The 20,007-nt window shown below is 38.6% G+C and overlaps 1 protein-coding gene across 1 annotated transcript in view; it reads left to right on the top strand.

Moving 5' to 3' along the window:
- Nucleotides 1-20,007, top strand: part of GABRB1 (gamma-aminobutyric acid type A receptor beta1 subunit) — a 403,876-nt gene that overhangs the window by 19,130 nt on the left and 364,739 nt on the right. The gene's annotated exons all lie outside the window — the stretch shown is intronic.

The raw sequence follows: 20,007 nt of genomic DNA, 5'->3' as shown, positions 1-20,007 counted from the left end.
GTGCAGCACAAAGTGAACTTCAAGAAAGTTACCAGTTAGGCTTAATGCATTGTGGATTTCACTGAGGTATGAAAATATATAATTTCAGAGTGACTTTATAATTGAAATCATCAGACCAGTACATCATTTTGTAAGTTCAAAATCCATTTAACTTCTAATTTTATTGGAGAGTTAGTAGAAAGGAAATACTGTCAGTCAACAAATATATATATATATATATATATATATTTTCAGAGCTGCTTTTTAGAATTTCCCAATAAGCATTTTGGAAATTTCAGATGCAAAGGGGGAAGTAAATGCCGATGCAAACAGTTGAAGGAAGCAAAGAATAATTTTGATGAATAAGAATTTATAAATACCTGCTTATCATTTTTGTTGGATACCTGCTTTGCAAATGGCTTGCTATAAGTAGACATTCAACACTTTGAGATAGCTTATTTTTTCCTGGATTTTCAGCTTTGCATTCAGGAGTGAACTGACAACAAATGTGCAACTCCATCTCTTGACTCCTCGCACTCTCTTCTCCCAACTTCACATAAATAAGAGAAAAACTTCAATCATAAATTCAATTTCAATATTACTGATGTTTCCTCTCTTGTCTTCAATTTTTCTATTCCTTCCACTCTCTTTTTCCATATGGTTCCTTAATTGACTAGTAATGGAGGCTCATCTGGCTACCATCTGTTCTAGAAAAGCAGCATGATGGGAAATGAATGGGTTATTACTGGGCCCACCCTGAGTTCTGGCTCGGATTTTGTGTGTGCCCTCTCTGTTAATTTTCTTGTCTCTGTGTGTTAGGTCAAGAAAAATGCCATTTAAACTCATCAAAACTGCTCCTTCTTCCTCAGGAAGAGGGCGGAGTTTATGTCAGTAGAAAAATAAATCTTTGGGCTACCCCTTCTAACTCCCCAAGACTGGCAGGAAAGAGGGCAAAAAAAAGACAGGAATTTCAGAGGCTCTGCCAGTTTCACAGTGCTAATGGGCAAGATCCGGAATAACTGGCCCTTTGTTTCAGGGAAATGTTAATGAGCCTTTGGGAATGCAAAATTATGTTTAGAGCTAAGAAGGGAAGAAGGGCTAAAATTTTCTGCTTAATAGTATAAGGAAAGTTGAAAGCAGAATAGAAAATACAGAACCAGAGAGAAGAGGCAGATTGGAGACAAATAAAACTGAGAAACTAGACAAGAGGTTGAAGTTCTCAGCAAGTATTTATTTCTCAGTGTTGAGTAACAGAAGAACTTAAAAACAGGGATGTTTTCATTTGATTATATGTTAGTTTTCATTGCAGTGTTGTAAAACATCATTGCTTCTCCACTTCCTCATAAAGGCTTTTATTTGTAGTGCTTTGTTGGTATAGTTTTTGGGAATTCTGAGTTCCACATCTGGGTCAGCATTGAGTACAGGGAAGAGAAGAGCCATGTATTTGAGACCAGAATGATAATAAGAGTTCAAAAGAAACAATGAGAGCCAGAGGCAACCAGGAAAACATATTTGGATATTCACAAAAATCCCAGGAAAAGCGGTGGACTTTTAATAGTAGACGGTAAAGGCCTCAGGTTAATTTATTTCAGTCTCAAAGAAAGTCAGCCAACTAGTAGTTATATATAAAGCATGATTAAGGCTGGGCGCCATGACTCACACCTGTAATCCCAGCACTTTGGGAGGCCGAGGCGGGCAGATCACTTGAGGCCAGGAGTTCAAGACGAGCCTGACCAATATGGTGAGAGCCCGTCTCTACTAAAAATACAAAAATCAGCCAGGTATGGTGTCACACACCTGTAATCTCAGCTACACGGGAGGTTGAGGCAGGAGAATCTGCTTGAACCCAGGAGGCAGAGGTTGCAGTGAGCCGAGATTGTGCCACTGCACTCCAGCCTGGGTGACAGAGTGAGAACCTGTCTCAAAAAATAAATAAATAAGATAAAGCATGATTATAACCAGCATATAGGAAGCAGAAGACCTGCTGCCTTGTAGGTGCTGAAGAAACTTGAGTTCTCCTTTTTTCACTGAAGCAATATGGAGGCCCCATGTCACTATTGAAAAGGAACATGAGAAAGATGTGAGTTGAGGCTACTGAGGAATAAGAGCATGACAGCAAGGCATAATCACTGTTTCCTCTCCTGATTTCCTGTAGGATCTCCTTCTGAGGCTGCAAACTCAAGGGTGAATATTAGCAATGTGATACACACACACACAAACACATTCAGGCAAGAGGGAGAGGTAATTCAGTTCCCATACATACCACACGCACAATTACTTACAGGCATATGGCTATCAATTTAAAGTGGTTTTGCATACAGACTCAGAAGTATGGAGCTAGTATAGCCAGTGTGCCTTAAGACCCATTTTTACTGTGGCCTTTTAAATATGGTAGATGGTGGAGTCCAAGAATTCAAGATCAATGCTGTAAATTTATCAGAGGCACAAACCCTGTTGTCTTCTTGCTGGCTCTGCTGATCCTTCTGTTTACATCTAGTGCTCTCTGACTTCCTGTTCAGTTCTCTCATTTTCCTCCCTAACTGTAGCATTATGCATCTTCCTGTCAATGTATCCATCGCTTTGTGGATTAGCTTCTGAAGCATCCAATGGATCTAAAAACTGAAAGAAGGCAACAGAAGGAAAAAATAGAGAGCGAGCAAGCAAGCTGAGACTAGTGCAAGTTTAGTGCTTGTAGTTAATTCTGGTGGAAATCAGAGAAGAAATTAAAATGTGAGAAAAAAGGGAGGAGTAGAATGAGGCACTGTTGCAGGCTGGGTTCTCCTGAGACACTGAGATGAATATTTGTGATTCTTGGGATGTTTATTGGAAAATGCTGTTGGGAACAACGCCTGTGGGGCAGTGAGGGCAAGAGCATTAGGCAAACAGAGAGGTGACATGTTGAAGCTGAATCAAGATGTCATTGCTACAAATGTGTGACTAACCCCAAGGAGAGCTCTGGAGCAAGAATGACCCTTCAGAATTATCTGAAATTCAAACATAGGTCTTTGTCTTAGTCTGTTCAGGCTGCTATACCAAAATTATCATAGGCTCTGTGGCTATAAACAACAGAAATTTATTTTTTTCACAATTCTGGAGACTGGGAAGGCCAAGATGAAGGCACCAACAGGTCTGGTGTCTGGTGAGGTCCTACTTCTTAGTTCACAGACAACCTTCTTCTCACTCTGTTCTCTCAAGGCAAAAAGATTCAGGGACCCAAGAGAGGTACCTTAGATATATCTGTATGCATATATATATACGACTTTTAATCTCATTCATGAATACTCTGCCTTCATTAGCTTATCATCTCCCCAAATCCCCACCTTCTAATGCCATCACATTGAGGGTCAGGATTCCAACATGTGAATTTTGAGAGGACATAAACATTCAGCTATAGCAGTCTTTGTATCCCACTTGGATTCTACCACCCAACATTAGCCAACCATGTGATGTGGGCTGTCACCGGAAAGAAGGTGTGACCATGGGTGACAAAGTCCTTTTCAACTATGGCACATCTAGATAGTGACCGAGCTGAGGGATGTCAGCCACCACTCCCGGCAACTGGAAAAATGAGTGGGTTCTGAAAGGGGTGTGAGATCTGGGCTGAGCATCACAGCATCCCCCTATTACCCACAGGGTAAGAAACACAGCTAAGATGACTGGCCTGAAGAGAGTCTCCCTCAGAGCTCTGGGGAGTTTTGTCTCATACTGTTCATGGATTGTTGCACGTACATTGCTTTTGTCCTTTACCTAAAGTCTAAACTCTTTAAATACCAGGATCACATTTTATATACTTTTCCTATCCTTTAATAATTTCTTTAGATGAGTAGCTGCCTAAATCTAAAATTGACTTTTTTTTAAAAAAAAGCTCATTACCTGTGTAATATGATATTATAAAAAGAGTCTTTTTTCCATATTTTAAGAAGATGTAAATAACCACTCATTTACCAATTTTTTTTCTGTCATATCTGCATATAAATGGCTCCTGAGTGATCTGATATTGATGACCTTGAACAGTTACAGGCAGAACCTCAAACAGTCAAAAAGAGAGAAGGGAGACCAGGAGAATGTGTGAAAGGGAGAGTCTAGGTGCTTCAGTGGAAAGAGCCCTCAACCACAGTCTGAAGATCGGCCTCTGTTTCTTGCTATACTGGTGCTTGCCACGTGATCTTCTAAAAGTCACTTGAACTCTCTTAGACTCACTTCTTTTTTTCATGTAATTAGGGATAATGATGTCTGCTTTACCTTCATGAATAGCAGCAGGTGTTGGACTGAAGGACTGTGATGAAGATCAATGGGTAATTCCTGCCTGATATTTCTGAGGTCTACAAAGCAATTCAAAAGAGTAGTTGCATTATTACTATTATTATTACCTTATGGGCAACATTTTTTTTTTGAGATGGAGTCTTGCTCTGTTGTCCAGGCTGGAGTGCAGTGGCACAGTCTCGGCTCACTGCAACCTCTGCCTCCCCACGTTCAAGCAATTCTCCTGCCTCAGCCTCCTGAGTAGCTGGAATTACAGGTGCCTGCCACCATGCCCAGCTAATTTTTTGTATTTTTAGTAGAGATGGGGTTTCACCATGTTGGCCAGGCTGGTCTCAAACTCCGACCTCAGGTAGTCCATTCACCTCGGCCTTCCAAAGTTCTGGGATTACAGGCGTGAGCCACTGCACCCGGCCACTTTATGGACAACATTTTTTACAGTTGTCATTTCATAAGTCCTATTGGATTTGGTAATATAAAGGTGACTCAGTTATTTTTAAAACTCCTAACCACAATAGAAGACATAGACTTCTTCCATCATGGCAGAACCTGAACTGTTACATTGGCTTCTAGATTATTTATTCTTACAGTTGGAGGTAGGGTAAGTAAGATGATCTCTTATATATTCAGTTTCTAAAACTCATAAACATTTATCTTTCAAATCAACATTCCTATCAACCAGGGAAAATAAGACATTGCTACTTCTTATGTCTCTTTAACAAAGTAATTTAATTGTTTGTCGAAAGAAAGGTGCTCTAGATGCATGTGTAGCATAGAATCTTGAATAGAGATGGTTTGGAAGAATTTCAAAATGTTCGGGGAAGAAAGGTTAACCTCAAACAAAAAATGAATAATTTCAGACTGCCAAACTTAATTATAGGTTGGAATTAAATGTTCTCCATTAATGCAGTTATTTGTTGAGTTGAGATTGAAGGAGCTCAGTAGTGAGCTTTTTAATTACCTGTTTTAGTGTAGAAGGCACTCAAGTGGTAACCGAGCAGACACCATTTACACGAGCATGCACTTTGACTAAATATTGTTCAGAATGTTAATTACATTCCCCGAACAGAATGACTTATTTTCTGCTAGTCTGAAGTTAAACAGATCCCACCATAGCAGAGATGGAGCCACTGGGTGAAAGGGAAGATGTCTCACTTGGCACCTGGGCTTTATTGCTAGGGCCCAAATGGACCCATTTGCCATGAGTTAGGAAAATTCTCAGCTAGAGATCAGGAAACCTTGAGCAAAGTTGTCCTTCCACTTCTACTCTCTCGTGTTTAGACTTTGCCCTTCCCATCCTTTGGGCACCTTGCGTGTTCATGGTCTTTATAGCTACTTCCTAATTAAAGAAAAATTAAAAGCCTGCTTTCAAGATTGGACATGAATCCTATTTTTGAATCATATTCAGTCCACTGATAAGGCTTATTCTGTGACTCTTCTTAGGGAATATTGGCTTTTACAAAATGCAAAGGCTTATGTACAATAATGTGTTTTTAATAGTGAACTTTTAGCATCAGTAAGTCCTAAACCAAGGATAAATCATCCATGAACACATGTTAAGTATCTTCTATGGGAATGGTATCTATTACACCTTGCCGATACATCTAAATTTCAACTCTTGTTCTATTAATGACTCAGGCTGGGAAAAAAATGGTAGCATCCTTTCTATTCCATGTACGTCCTGCCCTCATTGAAAAATAGACCTTAAGCCAAATAGGAATAATATTACAGATTAATAGCAAAAACTGTCATTCCAGAGGTCTTTTAATCTGTCTCTTTTTTTCTGGTAGAGAAAATTTAAAATCAGTATTTTCACTTTTTTTCTTCTTTTAGGAAGCTACCCTCTCCGACCCAGCTTAGAAGGCATTTGTTCAATATCACTGCTTTTGTTTCACTCTTGAGTTTGCCTGGACTAATAGATACTGTATTTCCCAACCTTTCATTCCAAGGTTTGTGGTAGGACTTCTCAGGTCTTAACATGTCAAGGATTAAATGAGATAGGGTGGTGGCTCGGGTCACATATAAAGGTAGCATGCTAGGCAATCGTGTTTTTCTCTGCTTTAATCATCAAAAGTCAAACATGAGTGAGAAGCAAAACGGGAGAAATACATATACAAATGGACAGATTGGTTGGGAATCCATGCCCTGAAAGACTCAAGCCTGGGCCTAAACTGGTGGGAGAGAAAGTTGCTGGTCAAAAATTAATTCACAGAAGGGCTACAAAAAAGGAAAGGATATGAGCTGACATCATGATACGATCTTTACCAAATCTTCACTGGATGAAACAAACAGGGAAAGAAGAAATGAGCGAAAGAGAGGGAAAGAGATCATTATTGAGAAATCGTCTATAAGACCATAAGGCAGCTGGCAGCAGTGGCTGATGCCTGTACTCCCAGCACTTTGGGAGGCCGAGGCAGGCAGATCATGAGGTCAGGAGTTTGAGACCAGCCTGCCCAACATGGTGAAGCCCTGTCTCTACTAAAAATACAAAACTTCGCTGGGCATGGTGGCATGCCCCTGTAATCCCAACTACTCAGGAGGCTGAGGCAGGAGAATCACTTGACCCTGGGAGACGAGGTTGCAGTGAGCTGAGATCACACCACTGCACTCCAGCCTGGGCAACAGAACAAGACTCTGTCTCAAAAAACAAACAAACAAACAAACAAACCATAAGGCATGGTCTCAAATGCAGTTCTCTGGTCTACATTTACATTACCACTCACAATAAGGAAGAGACTAAATGAACTGAGGAATCTGGACCTCTCTCACTGTGTCTCTGCCGAACCTTCAATCTTGTAAAAAAGGACATGGTTCCTTTAATAATCTTGGCACACAAAGTGTTCTATTAAATAGCAGACATTTGTGAGTTTTTATACAATGTGATTCATTTTGATTAATATTATTATTTAAAAAGAATTTCCCTAGGGAATTGAAGTTAGATGCAAAACAAAGAATTAAATATAAAAATGTCACACAAAATTAGAAACCATCAGAAGAGAACCTGAATAGGACAATTCTAGCACATTTAGTGCTTAGGCTGAAGATGAGTTCTTTTACACAGGAACAAATTGGATTTTTTTTAAGTAGCTTATCCTTTGCACATGCAGTACAACTGAAGTCCAGTGAACAGTAAGCTTAGTTATTGCGATCTGTCAGTATCTCCTGCTCCCACCCTGGCTAACTGCATAACATTGAACTTTCCAGAATAGATTCACATTTTCTCCTCATCTCTTAGGATTAGCTGCAAGTGCGTCTAAACCTGGATGTAAGAGGAGTGTGTACACTTTGTGAAAATATGGACTGCAATCTCGTAATGGCCTAACCCAGCAAAATCCAATCACCGACGTGGAATAGTCACTAGTGTTGAAGCATGCATGAGTTTTTACACAAGTATACCACCTCACAAAGATATTATACAGGATAGAATGGACAGAAGTGTGGTAAAGTATGTTCCTGATAGGGAATGCCTTTAGCTATGGTAGGAAAGTGACAAAATAGCAGTAAACAGCCAAATTCTGAGCAAGAGACTGAAGTCTGGAGACCAAGAAATGCATAGCACAGATTTTTCATGAGAATAAGCAAGAGTAAAATCTACCACCTGAAGAGGCTGCACAGAGTTGTGAGAGACAGGTGATTCATTCAAAACATAATTTTATATAGCCCGTGAGGTTAAAGAAGGTCAAGGATTCATGAGATGCTGATAGTACCTAGAGTTTCTATTTAGAGAACAAAGCATTCATTTCTGTGCAGAAGGGTCCATCATCATTCAAAAAGCTCTTATTAATCACTGACCTGTAGAAAGAGGCAGGTTCATTGAACAAATAAGCAAATAGATTGGGAAAAAGTCTATATGGTTTCTATAAATGGAAATTATGCCTGATTAAACGACCTGAATTCTCTCAAGCATAAACGGATCTTATAAAAGAATAAACAAATGCCTTATAGACAAGGAACTACCAGTGGAAGTAATTTAATTAGACATGCAGAAAGCCTTGAACAAGATAGGGCCTCATGAGGTATGTCACTAGAGGGACTCTCAAAACACTGGATATCCATGCATCCAGGCTTTTGGGGATATGATTCACATGGCAGGTGGGATATTAGATTACCCAGGAATGTTTAAACTGTGCCCCCTTGGATTTCCGCAGAGGTGCCCTGGGGGTAATGCAGGCTGAGGGAGCTGTTGGTGGACCTTGCTTCCAAAGGGGATATTTTATCTGCAATATGTTTTACATATTGCAGTTCCTAGTAAGGTTTCATTGGAAGGTTTGGAGACAACTCTAATAGATTGCCTTTGTAATGCATTTTATTTTTATGAAGAGTCTGTCATTGTCAGTCTTGTCCACCCCAGTAGATATAAAGTTTTAATCACTAAGAAATTGGAATAATCTTTTGAAACAAAAAACTGGATTCAAAGTAAGAAACAAAGCATAGGCTAAATGGCACATTTTCTAGTTAGTAAATAAGTAAAATGGTGGTTTATACTAAGAATCAATGCTGAAGTCCATCTTATTAATTGATTAATTAACTGATAGTCAATGAGAAGATTTCAATGTCAAATTTTGCATCTAATTTATCATGGAGAAAATGTCAATTCAGTTGGTACAAATACCACTTTAATCTTCATGTGAGGCAAAATTGAAGAGGAGTGTTATGAGCTAATTCAGTCTTAGAGAAACTTCTCTATACTATGGATTCTTCAAGACTACTACAAATAAGAATAACTTTCTGATCATTCCACAGCCCAGTTTTACTTACCTATGGGTGACTGGGATGAGGGAGCATGCTGTTTACCCCTAGGTTTGTTTTGTGGTATCTGATTTCTTATGGTATAACTAAGTCTTTTAACTTCTCTAGTTTTAATTTTAATGTAATTTTTTTGAGAAGGAGTCTTGTTACATTGCCTAGGCTAGTCTTAAACTCCTGGGCTCAAGCAGTCCTTCCATTTCACCCTACTGAGTAACTGGGACTACAGGCATGCAACACGGCACCGGGCCGATTTCTCTATTTTATGTGACAAATTCATAGGTGTAACTTCTATTAATGTCATTTTACGGTGTCTGAGGATTAATGAATATCTTGTACCTAAAGACTTTTTAATAGCGGATATTTTTATGTAGTTGTAAAGATATTTTCTTACTGCAACATTAAAGCCTAAGGAAAAAAATGTAAGAATTTCTATACTAAATAAAATCTGCAGCATGCGAAGCCGGTGTTCTGCCTCTGGTGGTCAAAGATGGGTTGTGGAAGACCATGCCTCCCCTCTAAAACATGAATTGTGTAGAGCTTATCCAATTTTATGACTTTAACTATAACCTCTCTGCTGGTAACTTCCAAATACCTACCTCTAGCCCTGACACATCCACCAGATAGTAAGCCTCTTATTCAACCGCTTGCTGGTCATTTCCAATTGTAAAATCTACCCACTGTCGGCCGGGCATGGTGGCTCAGGCCTGTAATCCCAGCACTTCGGGAGGCCGAGGCGGGAGGATCACGAGGTCAGGAGATCGAGACCATCCTGGCTAATACGGTGAAACCCCGTCTCTACTAAAAATACAAAAAAAATTAGCCGGGCGAGGTGGTGGGCGCCTGTAGTCCCAGCTACTCGGGAGGCTGAGGCAGGAGAATGGCGTGAACCTGGGAGGCGGAGCCTGCAGTGAGCCCAGATCGCGCCACTGCACTCCAGCCTGGGGGACAGCGAGACTCCATCTCAAAAAAAAAAAAAAAAAAATCTACCCGCTGTCAAACACAGTATTCCAAAACTGGACTTAGAACCTTAAAGTCCAAATCATCATTTCCATCATTTCTAATTTCTGTCAATGGTACTATGCAAGTACTAAGATACGGAATAATTTTTCACTCCTCACTCATGTCATTTCTACTGTTTTATGGTGTCACCAAATAAATACACTTGAATGAAAATTCTCTGGGGCACACACCTTAGGAAATGGATGACAAAGTGTTCCCATGCTTTATAATTCATGAATTGTATTTGCTAGAACAAACATCGAGGAATAAAGATGACCTCCAATAGTGAACTTTCTGACATATGCTTTATATAGGTGACAATCTATAAACCTTATACAGAATCACACAGAAAGTAAGGGAACTGGAATGTAAATACAGGCCTGTCAGACCTGAATACAAGACTACTCTTAAGTTTACCATCATATCCTGAATGACATAGTAAGTAAATAGTTGTCATATGCAAGTGGGAGAAATAAAACCCACAGAAATATCTCAGCTTTCCAGGGTATTGCCCCATAACTGCAGAATAAAACAACCCAGTAAACATTTCTGTACTTGCATTGGTAAGAGTATTGGTTTCTCTCGGTGGAATTAACTTCCATATGTTGTTTTCAGTCATAGTAAATACAAGCAAATAATTACAAAGATAGTTGGCAGTTTGATAGAAAGCATACTAGGAAATCAACTCTTATTACTTTATACTTAGTTTAAAAATCCAACAGGGTCTCTCCTGCAGTCAGTGGCATGCTTTGTATCCCTGTGAATATTCTACTTTAATACTCGTTCCTATTAGGGGATGAGTGCTGGCAGGCTAATATTAATGAATTCAGCAGCCTCAATTAATTTCCAGTATGAAAATAGCCTTAAAATGAGTCACGAAAGCCACACAAGAAAGATGGCACTGTAAGATGAATGTATGATGTTGACCTTCACCATTTCTTCATTTCTTCATTACATTATTCATAATTGGTTGGATAAATTATACTATTATTCATTTTAAGCATTTTTCTGCTAAATGTAAGTGTCCAATTCCAGGATTTTATGGTTTCAAATCGAAGAATTAATATCCCATGGTTACTCTACAATAAACATATTTAATCTTCTATTCTATCATTATGAAACACAAAGTTACTAAAAAATAACTACCAGATCCATTTATTTAAAAATATTTTGCTAGGAAAATAATAATGCTTCACATAATTCTATTTTTCTAAAGGCTTTGACATGTGATTTAAATTTCTCTTTGGCTTGGAAATCTGGACATCTGTAATTGAACTGTCAGGTTTCCCAGGTAAAATTTGATTCTGTAAAAAGTGACTTTTTTCTTTTTTTCCCCACCCATTCTATGGAAACTAACAAAGGTGAACTACAGCTATTGTGCTTTTTTAAAAAATTGGATCATTGGTCTCTTCATGGAAAGAATTCAGTCAAAGCTTTGAGAAGTGATGTTGGCAAAGTAAAGATTTGATTAAATGGTTACTTTTGGTTTGCTAGATTCAGATAGTGAGGGAAAAGAGGGCTGGTTGAGAATATTTATTTAAGATAAGAAAACAAATCACAGCAAATTTATAAATTTAAATTTAAATTCAGAGATTCTGAAGTATTTTGGCTTCCCTAATAAATCCTACTAGGAAAATAACTTTGCTTTTCTGCTATTAACTTAGCAGATTCTCTGTGGTTAACAATGTTTTAAGGAATAAACTAAACTAAAAGAAATGAGTCATGTCAGTGAGCAACGCAAAGTTCAAAAAGCCTTTGCTTCATGCAGAAGCTATATTGAAAGCACCTAAGGCAGTGCAAGCAAACGTCTCATCTTCAAAGTAATTCCTTTGTAGGGGGTGGTCTTCTTAGAATCTAATTTTATCAACCTATGATTTCTCCTCAAAATGCTCATCACTGTGTGACTGTCTTGTAAATACTTTCTTTTGGTCATCTTGTGATGTGAGCTGTTTTTCCTCAGGTGAATTTTTTATATGAGCCTTGTTTCAGTTTAGCGCCTCTCAAATGGTAATATTCATTCTTATTTTTCATTCCCACGTTGAATTCTGCAATCTATAATAATGACTGATATGATGCTGCCAAGATAGATCAGAGTCATATTTATCTTCACCTTGCAAAGCTTATTGCATTATTTAGTATCATGAGGCCTTTTCATTTATGCTGCTTTGCACCTTACTGGGTCCTGAAGTCCTGGCGAGCCCACTTACAATCTGATGTGACACAGCTGATAGGATTTGAACTGCATCACCTTAAGAGGCACTTGTAAGCCATTTATACCAAATTCCACGAAGAACAGAACTGAAATCAGACAGGGTCATTTTCTCAAAAGGATTTTTTTTAGTCCCAAGCTATTTCCATCAGATTTCCAGTGACTCCTTCAGGTCAAGTCTGAAGCAATGTCTTTTTTTTTTTTTTTTGACAAGCAAGAGGTTTGTTGTTGCTTGTTGCTTGGTTGTTTTGCTGATACAATGGAAACCTGTTTACATCAGAAAATGTTATGCCTTTCTCTAGATAATTTGGCTTATCTACAATGTTCTTTGGTTATATATTTTCATATATATATTTAAATGTTAACTTGTAAAAATTCAGTAAAACAGATTAGGCAATTTATTTTAAGGTAGTAATGTAACATGATTTGATGTAAGTATTGTCGTATATCCTAGGAAAATATAATATTTTGCTCTTCTTCTTCAAAAGCAGTATTTATTTAACTCTTTCCAAAACATTCAAAAGATTTTTCTATAGCCTTCTAATTCTCGTCAAACAGTGTCCCTTACACTCTCTGTTTTGATTTTTTTACCTGCTGGTTACCTTATCAAGTCCCAACTCTCTCACCTCTCACTTCCAATTCATCAACAAATTGTGTCAGACATACCTTCAAATATATCCCAAATTCGATTACATTCACAACCACCACCCAAAACCAAGCCATACTATCCCTTCCCTGAATCGTAACATCTAAGTGGCCTCTGAGTTTCCAGTTCTGCTACACTCAAATCCATCCTCCATACAGAAGCCATAGGGATGTTTCTAAAATGCCATTTGGATTATATCACTTCTTACTCAAAACCGTTTATGGCTTTCTTTCTTAAAATAAAATCCAAAGATTTTATATAGCTCTAAGGCCCTAAGCAATCCCTCTGTGGCCACTCCCCAAGCTCATCTCCCACCTTTCTTTCTGGTGTTCACTTGGCTGGAATGTGATTAACCATGACCCATGCAGGCCTTGAACATGCCAAGCAGGCTCCCGGGTCAGAACCTAACAAGGGCCATGAACTTGAAGCTTATGCCATTTGAGGAACCTTTTTTAGGTAAGTGAATACAAACATTGAATATGAAAGTGAATATTTATTTAAGATAAACAAATCACAGCAAATTTACAAATTTAAATAAGCTGAAAATCACCATAACATAATATTTTTATATTAAATAACTGTCTGCTACATGTTGGCACAATGGATGGTAGCTGTGTCCTTGGATTCCTACACTGGGAAGCCAACAACAGCTTAAGTAAAAAGTAATTGCAAACCACATAAAACCAGTACACAAACAAAATGAGTCTCCACATGATGCCAACAAGGCCACTGACCACTCCAACTCCACCTGACAGGAGGGAGGAGAGCACGATGAAGGTAGAAATAGGAGTGAAAAACAGCAGAAAATAACCAATTGTGGTTAAAATTCATGATTTTGCAAATTTTACAAGAAATGCATGAGCTGCGGCCAGGCATGGTGGCTCACGCTTGTAATCCCAGCACTTTGGGAGGCCGAGGCGGGCAGATCACGAGGTCAGGAGATCGAGACCATGGTGAAACCCCGTCTCTACTAAAAATACAAAAAAAAAAAAAAAAATTAGCCGGGCGTGGTGGCGGGCACCTGTAGTCCCAGCTACTCGAAGAGGCTGAGGCAGGAGAATTGCGTGAACCCGGGAGGCGGAGCTTGCAGTGAGCCGAGACTGCGCCACTGCACTCCAGCCTGGGCGACAGAGCGAGACTCCGTCTCAAAAAAAAAAAAAAAAAAAAAAAAGAAATACATGAGCTGCATACTATGCAACCATAAAAAGGAACGAGATCATGTTCTTTGCAGGGCTATGAAGCTAGAAGCCATTATCCTCAGGAAACTAACACAGGAACAGAAAACCAAACATCACATGTCCTCACTTATAAGTGGGAGCTGAACAATAAGAACACATGGACACAGGGAGGGGAACAACACACACTGGGGCCTGTCAGGGGATGGCAGGGCCGGGGGAGAGCATTAGAGAAAAGAGCTAATGCATGCTGGACTTAATACCTAGGTACTGGGTTGTGAGGGGCAGCAAACCACCATGGCACACGTTTGCCTATGTAACAAAACTGCACATCCTGCACATGTACCCATGTATCCCAGAACTTGAAACTAAAATTAAATTAAATTAAAAAAATAATACATGAGCATGTGAATTCAAGCCTACAACCCTTCCCAGGAACTTTGTAAGAGTTTGATCAACTGAGCAGCCTTGAAGCTTGAGCTTCTTTAGTTTCAAGGTGAGTTTGCCTCTGCCCTGTGCACTTGCTTTGTCCCTTCCTGGAATGTCCTGCTCTGACTCAGATCTCTTAAAAGTCCTTCTCCAGTGAGGTCTTTCTTGCCTATTTTAACTAAAGTAGCATACTTTGTCATTCTTCTCTTCTTTACCTTATTTTTCTTCAAAGAAGTTATCAGTCCAGGTGCGGTGGCTCACGCCTGTAATCCCAGCACTTTGGGAGGCCGAGGCGGATGGATCACCTGGGGTCAGGAGTTCAAGACCAGCCTGGCCAACATGGTGAAACTCCATCTCTACTAAAAATACAAAAAAAGTTAGCCAGGATTGGTGGTACATGCCTGTAATCACAGCTACTTGGGAGGCTGAGGCAGCAGAATAGCTTGAACCAGGGAGGAGGAGGTTGCAGTGAGTCGAGATCATGCCATTGCACTCCAGCCTGGGCAATAAGAGCAAGACTCCATCTCAAAAAAAAAGAAAAAAGAAAAGCAGTTATCAAGCTAATATTTATATTAGCTGTGTACTTTTGTATTTGCTTATTTGCTTTAACTGCTAGGATGACAGCACCATGACTGAGAAGACATTGTTTTGTTCATTGATGCATCCTCAAAGTCTAGAACAGTTTTTAGTATGTAGTAGGTGTTCAATAAATATCTGTCAAATGAACGAATTGATGCATTATTTCTACAAATGTTTGTGAAAGCCAATAGGATTAAGGTACTTAAAAGTGATATGAGAACAGAGAGGTCTCATTGTTATAAAGGCATTAGTGATTCAGTTTTGGCCTCTCTAGAAGCCTGCTTCCTCAGAGAAAGGATATTTAATTGGAAAATACACAGGAAGAACTTTGGCAGTACAAGAAGAGATTTGGCTGTGTTTTAATTATGAATTTGTTAAAATTGGCTTGTACTCTGTGAAGTGGTTTGAATGCCATTACCATGGTTTTACCTCACCATTGGGAAAAACTGGCGATATTTTAAATGGCAGTAGATGTTGGAAAGACAAATGGCATATTAAAACCCACACACCAGTGTGCAACGCTGCCTCAAACCAATAACAACCCTTCTTTATAAAAACAATGTTTCATCTCTTGCATAATAAAGATTTCTTCCCTTGAACCCAAATGGGCATTGTCTATTTCATGCAGACATGTGATATTTTTCCCCTTCAGCAAAAGTTGGAAAACTGCCTCCTTGTTGAGGCTGTGCAATTTCTCAATTCTCTCAGGATAGCTAGGCAGCTCGTCACTCACAATGATAGCTCCATTCACAAACTGACATTATAAAAACATGAAGGAAGATAAAGGAAGCATTGTGCAAAGAACTTTAAGCCAAGAGAAAAATAAACCCTTTGGATACTTCAGAATTGAATTCCAATATGCCATGAATGGCAGTGTCTTGAAATTTCTCTGTTTTAAATTCTTCTTAACATGAGAACTCCAAATCACTGGGTATAATATAAACTTGCCAGTCTTCAAATTAGCCAAACACTGTCAATAACACCTGCGAATTGAACAACTGATGGCTGTTATGTTTTTATGTCCTTAGGCTAAAAAAATAGGGATGAAAGGAAGGGCACTATCCAAAATCCATAAAGGAACGAAGCCATTAATAAACATAGGATGAGTTTCCTAGGTCTGGAAAAATTAGGTTAACTTTAATAAAAATTGATGTTGAAAAAGCAGAATTTATTTATTTGTATTTATTAGCATAGTTTGTTCCAAATTATATGATTAGTTAGGTGTCTGTACTGTGTGTTAGGCTAATTATGGTAAGTCACTGAGACTTGTGTCTCAGAAAAATGTCTTTTCCTTTGAAAAAACCAACTTAATTAATCAACTCTAAGATGTATGGGCCAGGGCTGTCAAAGCCATAAGAACAATTGCTTAGGTGCCCAGAATATAGAAGCCCTAAATTTAGGCATGAGAAACAATTACAGAAACACTTCAGAGATATTGCAGATTTGATACTAGACTACCACAAGAAAGCAAATACTGCAATAAAGTGAGTCACACACAATTTTTGGTTTCCCAGTGTATATAAAATTATGTTTACACTATATTGCAGTCTATTAAGTGTGCAATAGCATTATGTCTATAAAACAATGCATGTACCTTAATTGAAAATACTTTATTGCTAAAATATACTAATGATCATCTTGCCTTGATGTTGATGTCTGCTGACTGATCAGGGTGGTGGTTGCTGAAGGCTGAAGTTGATGTGACAGTTTCTTAAAATAAGACAATGATGTTTGCTGCAGAGATTGACACTTTCTTTCATGAAAGACCTCTATAGCATGTGATGCTGTTCTATAGCATTTTATTCATAGTAGAACTTCTTTCAAAATCGGAGTTAATATTTTCAAACCCTACTGCTTCTTTATCAACTAAGTTTATGGAATATTCTAAATCCTTTGTTGCGATTTCCACAATGGTCACAGCATTTTCATCTGGCATAAATTCCATCTAAAACAAAACACTTTATTTGTTCATCTATAGGAAATAACTCCTCATCCATCCAAGTTTTATCAAGAGATTGCAACAATTCAGTCACATTTTCAGGCTGCACTTCCGATTCTGGTTCTCTTGCTATTTCTACACATCTGTAGTCAATTCCTCCACTGAAGTCTTGAACCCCTCAAAATCATCCATGAGGGTTGGAATCAACTTCTTCTAAACTCCTGTTACTGTTGATATTTTCACCTCCTCTCATGAATCACAAATGTTCTTAATGACATCTAGAATGGTGAATCCTTTCCAGAAGGTTTTCAACTTACTTTTCCCAGATCAATCAGAGGAATCATTATCTATGGTAGCTATAATATTACAGAATGTTTTCTTAAATAATAAGACTTGAAACCTGGAATTACTCCTTGAATGAATGAATGAATGAATGCAGAATGAATGTTGTGTTAGAGGGCTGGAAAACGGCCTCTAACTGAAAATCAGTTTCCTCTTACATCTCCGTCAGAGCTGTTGGGTGACCAGGTACATTGTTAATGAGCAGTGCTATCTTGAAAGGATTCTTTTTTTTCTGAGAAGTAGGTCTTAACAATGTGCTTACTATATTCAGTAAACTGTGCTGCAAACAGACATGTTGTCATCCCGGCTTTGTTATTTCATTTATAGAGCATAGGCAAAGCAGATTTACCATAACTCTTATGAGATACCATCTCACACCAGTTAGAATGGTGATCATTAAAAAGTCAGGAAACAACAGGTGCTGGAGAGGATGTGGAGAAATAGGAACACTTTTACACTGTTGGTGGGGCTGTAAACTAGTTCAACCATTGTGGAAGTCAGTGTGGCAATTCCTCAGGGATCTAGAACTAGAAATACCATTTGACCCAGCCATCCCATTACTGGGTATATACCCAAAGGATTATAAATCATGCTGCTATAAAGACACATGCACACGTATATTTATTGCCACACAATTCACAATAGCAAAGACTTGGAACCAACCCAAATGTCCAACAACGATAGACTGGATTAAGAAAATGTGGCACATATACACCATGGAATACTATGCAGCCATAAAAAATGATGAGTTCATGTCCTTTGTAGGGACATGGATGAAGCTAGAAACCATCATTCTCAGTAAACTATCGCAAGGACAAAAAACCAAACACCGCATGTTCTCACTCATAGATGGGAGTTGAACAATGAGAACACATGGACACAGGAAGGGGAACATTGCACTCCGGGGACTGTTGTGGGGTGGGGGGAGGGGGAGGGACAGCATTAGGAGATATACCTAATGCTAAATGACAAGTTAATGGGTGCAGCACACCAACATGGCACATGGATACATATGTAACAAACCTGCACATTGTGCACATGTACCCTAAAACTTAAAGTATAATAATAATAATAATAATAAAGAGCCCTAGGATTCTCAGAATGGTAAATAAGCATTGGCTTCAACTTAAAGTCACCAGCTACATTTGCCCCTAACAAGAGGGTCAGCCTGTCCTTTGAAGCTGTGAAGGGAAGGCAGACATTGACATATCCTCTCTAGCTATGAGAGTTCTAGATGTCATCTTCTTCCAATAGAAGACTGTTTCATCTGTATTTAGAATTTATTGTTTAGTGTAGCCAACTTCATCAATTATCTTAGCTGAATCTTCTGGATAACTTGTAGCAGCTTCTACATTAATGCTTGCTGCTTCACTTTGGACTTTTATGTTATAGTGATGGCTTCCTTCCTTTTTTTCTGAGCATGAGTATATTTTATTATTATTATTATTATTATTATTATTATTATTATTGTTTTTTGAGTCTCGCTCTGTTGCCCAGGCTGGAGTGGAGCACGAGTATATTTTATTTTATTTTTATTTATTTATTTTTTCCATTCAACTTTTATTTAAGTTCTGGGGTACATGTGCAGAATATGCAGGTTTGTTACGTAGGTAAATGGTTTGCTGCACAGATCAACCCATCACCTAGGTACTAGGCCCAGCATCCATTAGCTCTTCTTCCTGATGCTCTCCCTCCCCTTAACCCCACTCCCGACAGGCCCCAGTGTGTGTTGTTTACCCCCATGTGTCCATGTATTCTCATTGTTCAGCTCCCACTCATAAGGGAGAACATGTAGTGTTTTGTTTTCTGTCCCTGCATTAGTTTGCTGAGGATAATGGCTTCTAGCTTCATCCGTGTCTCTGAAAAGGAAATGTCATTCCTTTTTATGGCTGTATAGTATTCTGATGGCTTCCTTTCTTGAACCTCATGAACCAACCTTTGCTAACTTCAAACTTTTCTTCTGCAACTTCCTCACCTCTTTTAACTTTGAAAGAATTGAAGATAGTTAGGGTCTTGCTCTGGATTAGGTTTTGGCTTAATGTTGTGGCTGATTTGATCATTTATCCCGATCACTAAAACTTTCTCCATGTCTGTAATAAAGCTACTTCACTTTCTTATCATTTGTGTGTTCACTGGAGTAGCATTTAAAGTTGCTTCAAGAACTTTTCTTTAGCATTTACATCTTGGCTCACTCTTTGGTGCAAGAGGCCAATTTTCAGCCTATCTGGGCTTTCAACATGCCTTCCTGGCTAAGCTGAATCATTTCTAACTTTTGATTGAAAGTGAGAGGCATTCAACTCTTTCTTTTACTTGAATACTTAGAGGTCATTGTAGGGTTATTAACTGGCCTAATTTCAGTATTTTTGTGTCTCAAAGAATAGGAAGGCTCAAAGAGTGAGAGCGAGATGAGGAAACAGCTTGTTGGTGGAGCAATCAGAACACACAAAACATTTATCAATGGTTTGCTCTCTTATATTGGCATGATTCATGGCACCCTCAAACAATTACAATAGTAACATCAAAGATCACTGATCACAGATCACATAACAGATATAATAATCATGAAAACATTTAAAATATTATGAGAATTGCCAGAATGTAATACAGAGGCATGAAGTGAGCACATGCTGTTTAAAAAAAAATGGCACCAATAACTTGCTCGATGCAGGCTTGCTACAAACCTTCAATTTGTAAAATATGC

This window comes from Nomascus leucogenys, chromosome 20 (genome assembly GCF_006542625.1).
Source record: "Nomascus leucogenys isolate Asia chromosome 20, Asia_NLE_v1, whole genome shotgun sequence".
Lineage (NCBI taxonomy): Eukaryota > Metazoa > Chordata > Mammalia > Primates > Hylobatidae > Nomascus > Nomascus leucogenys.
This window is presented reverse-complemented; position numbering and strand designations above follow the sequence as displayed.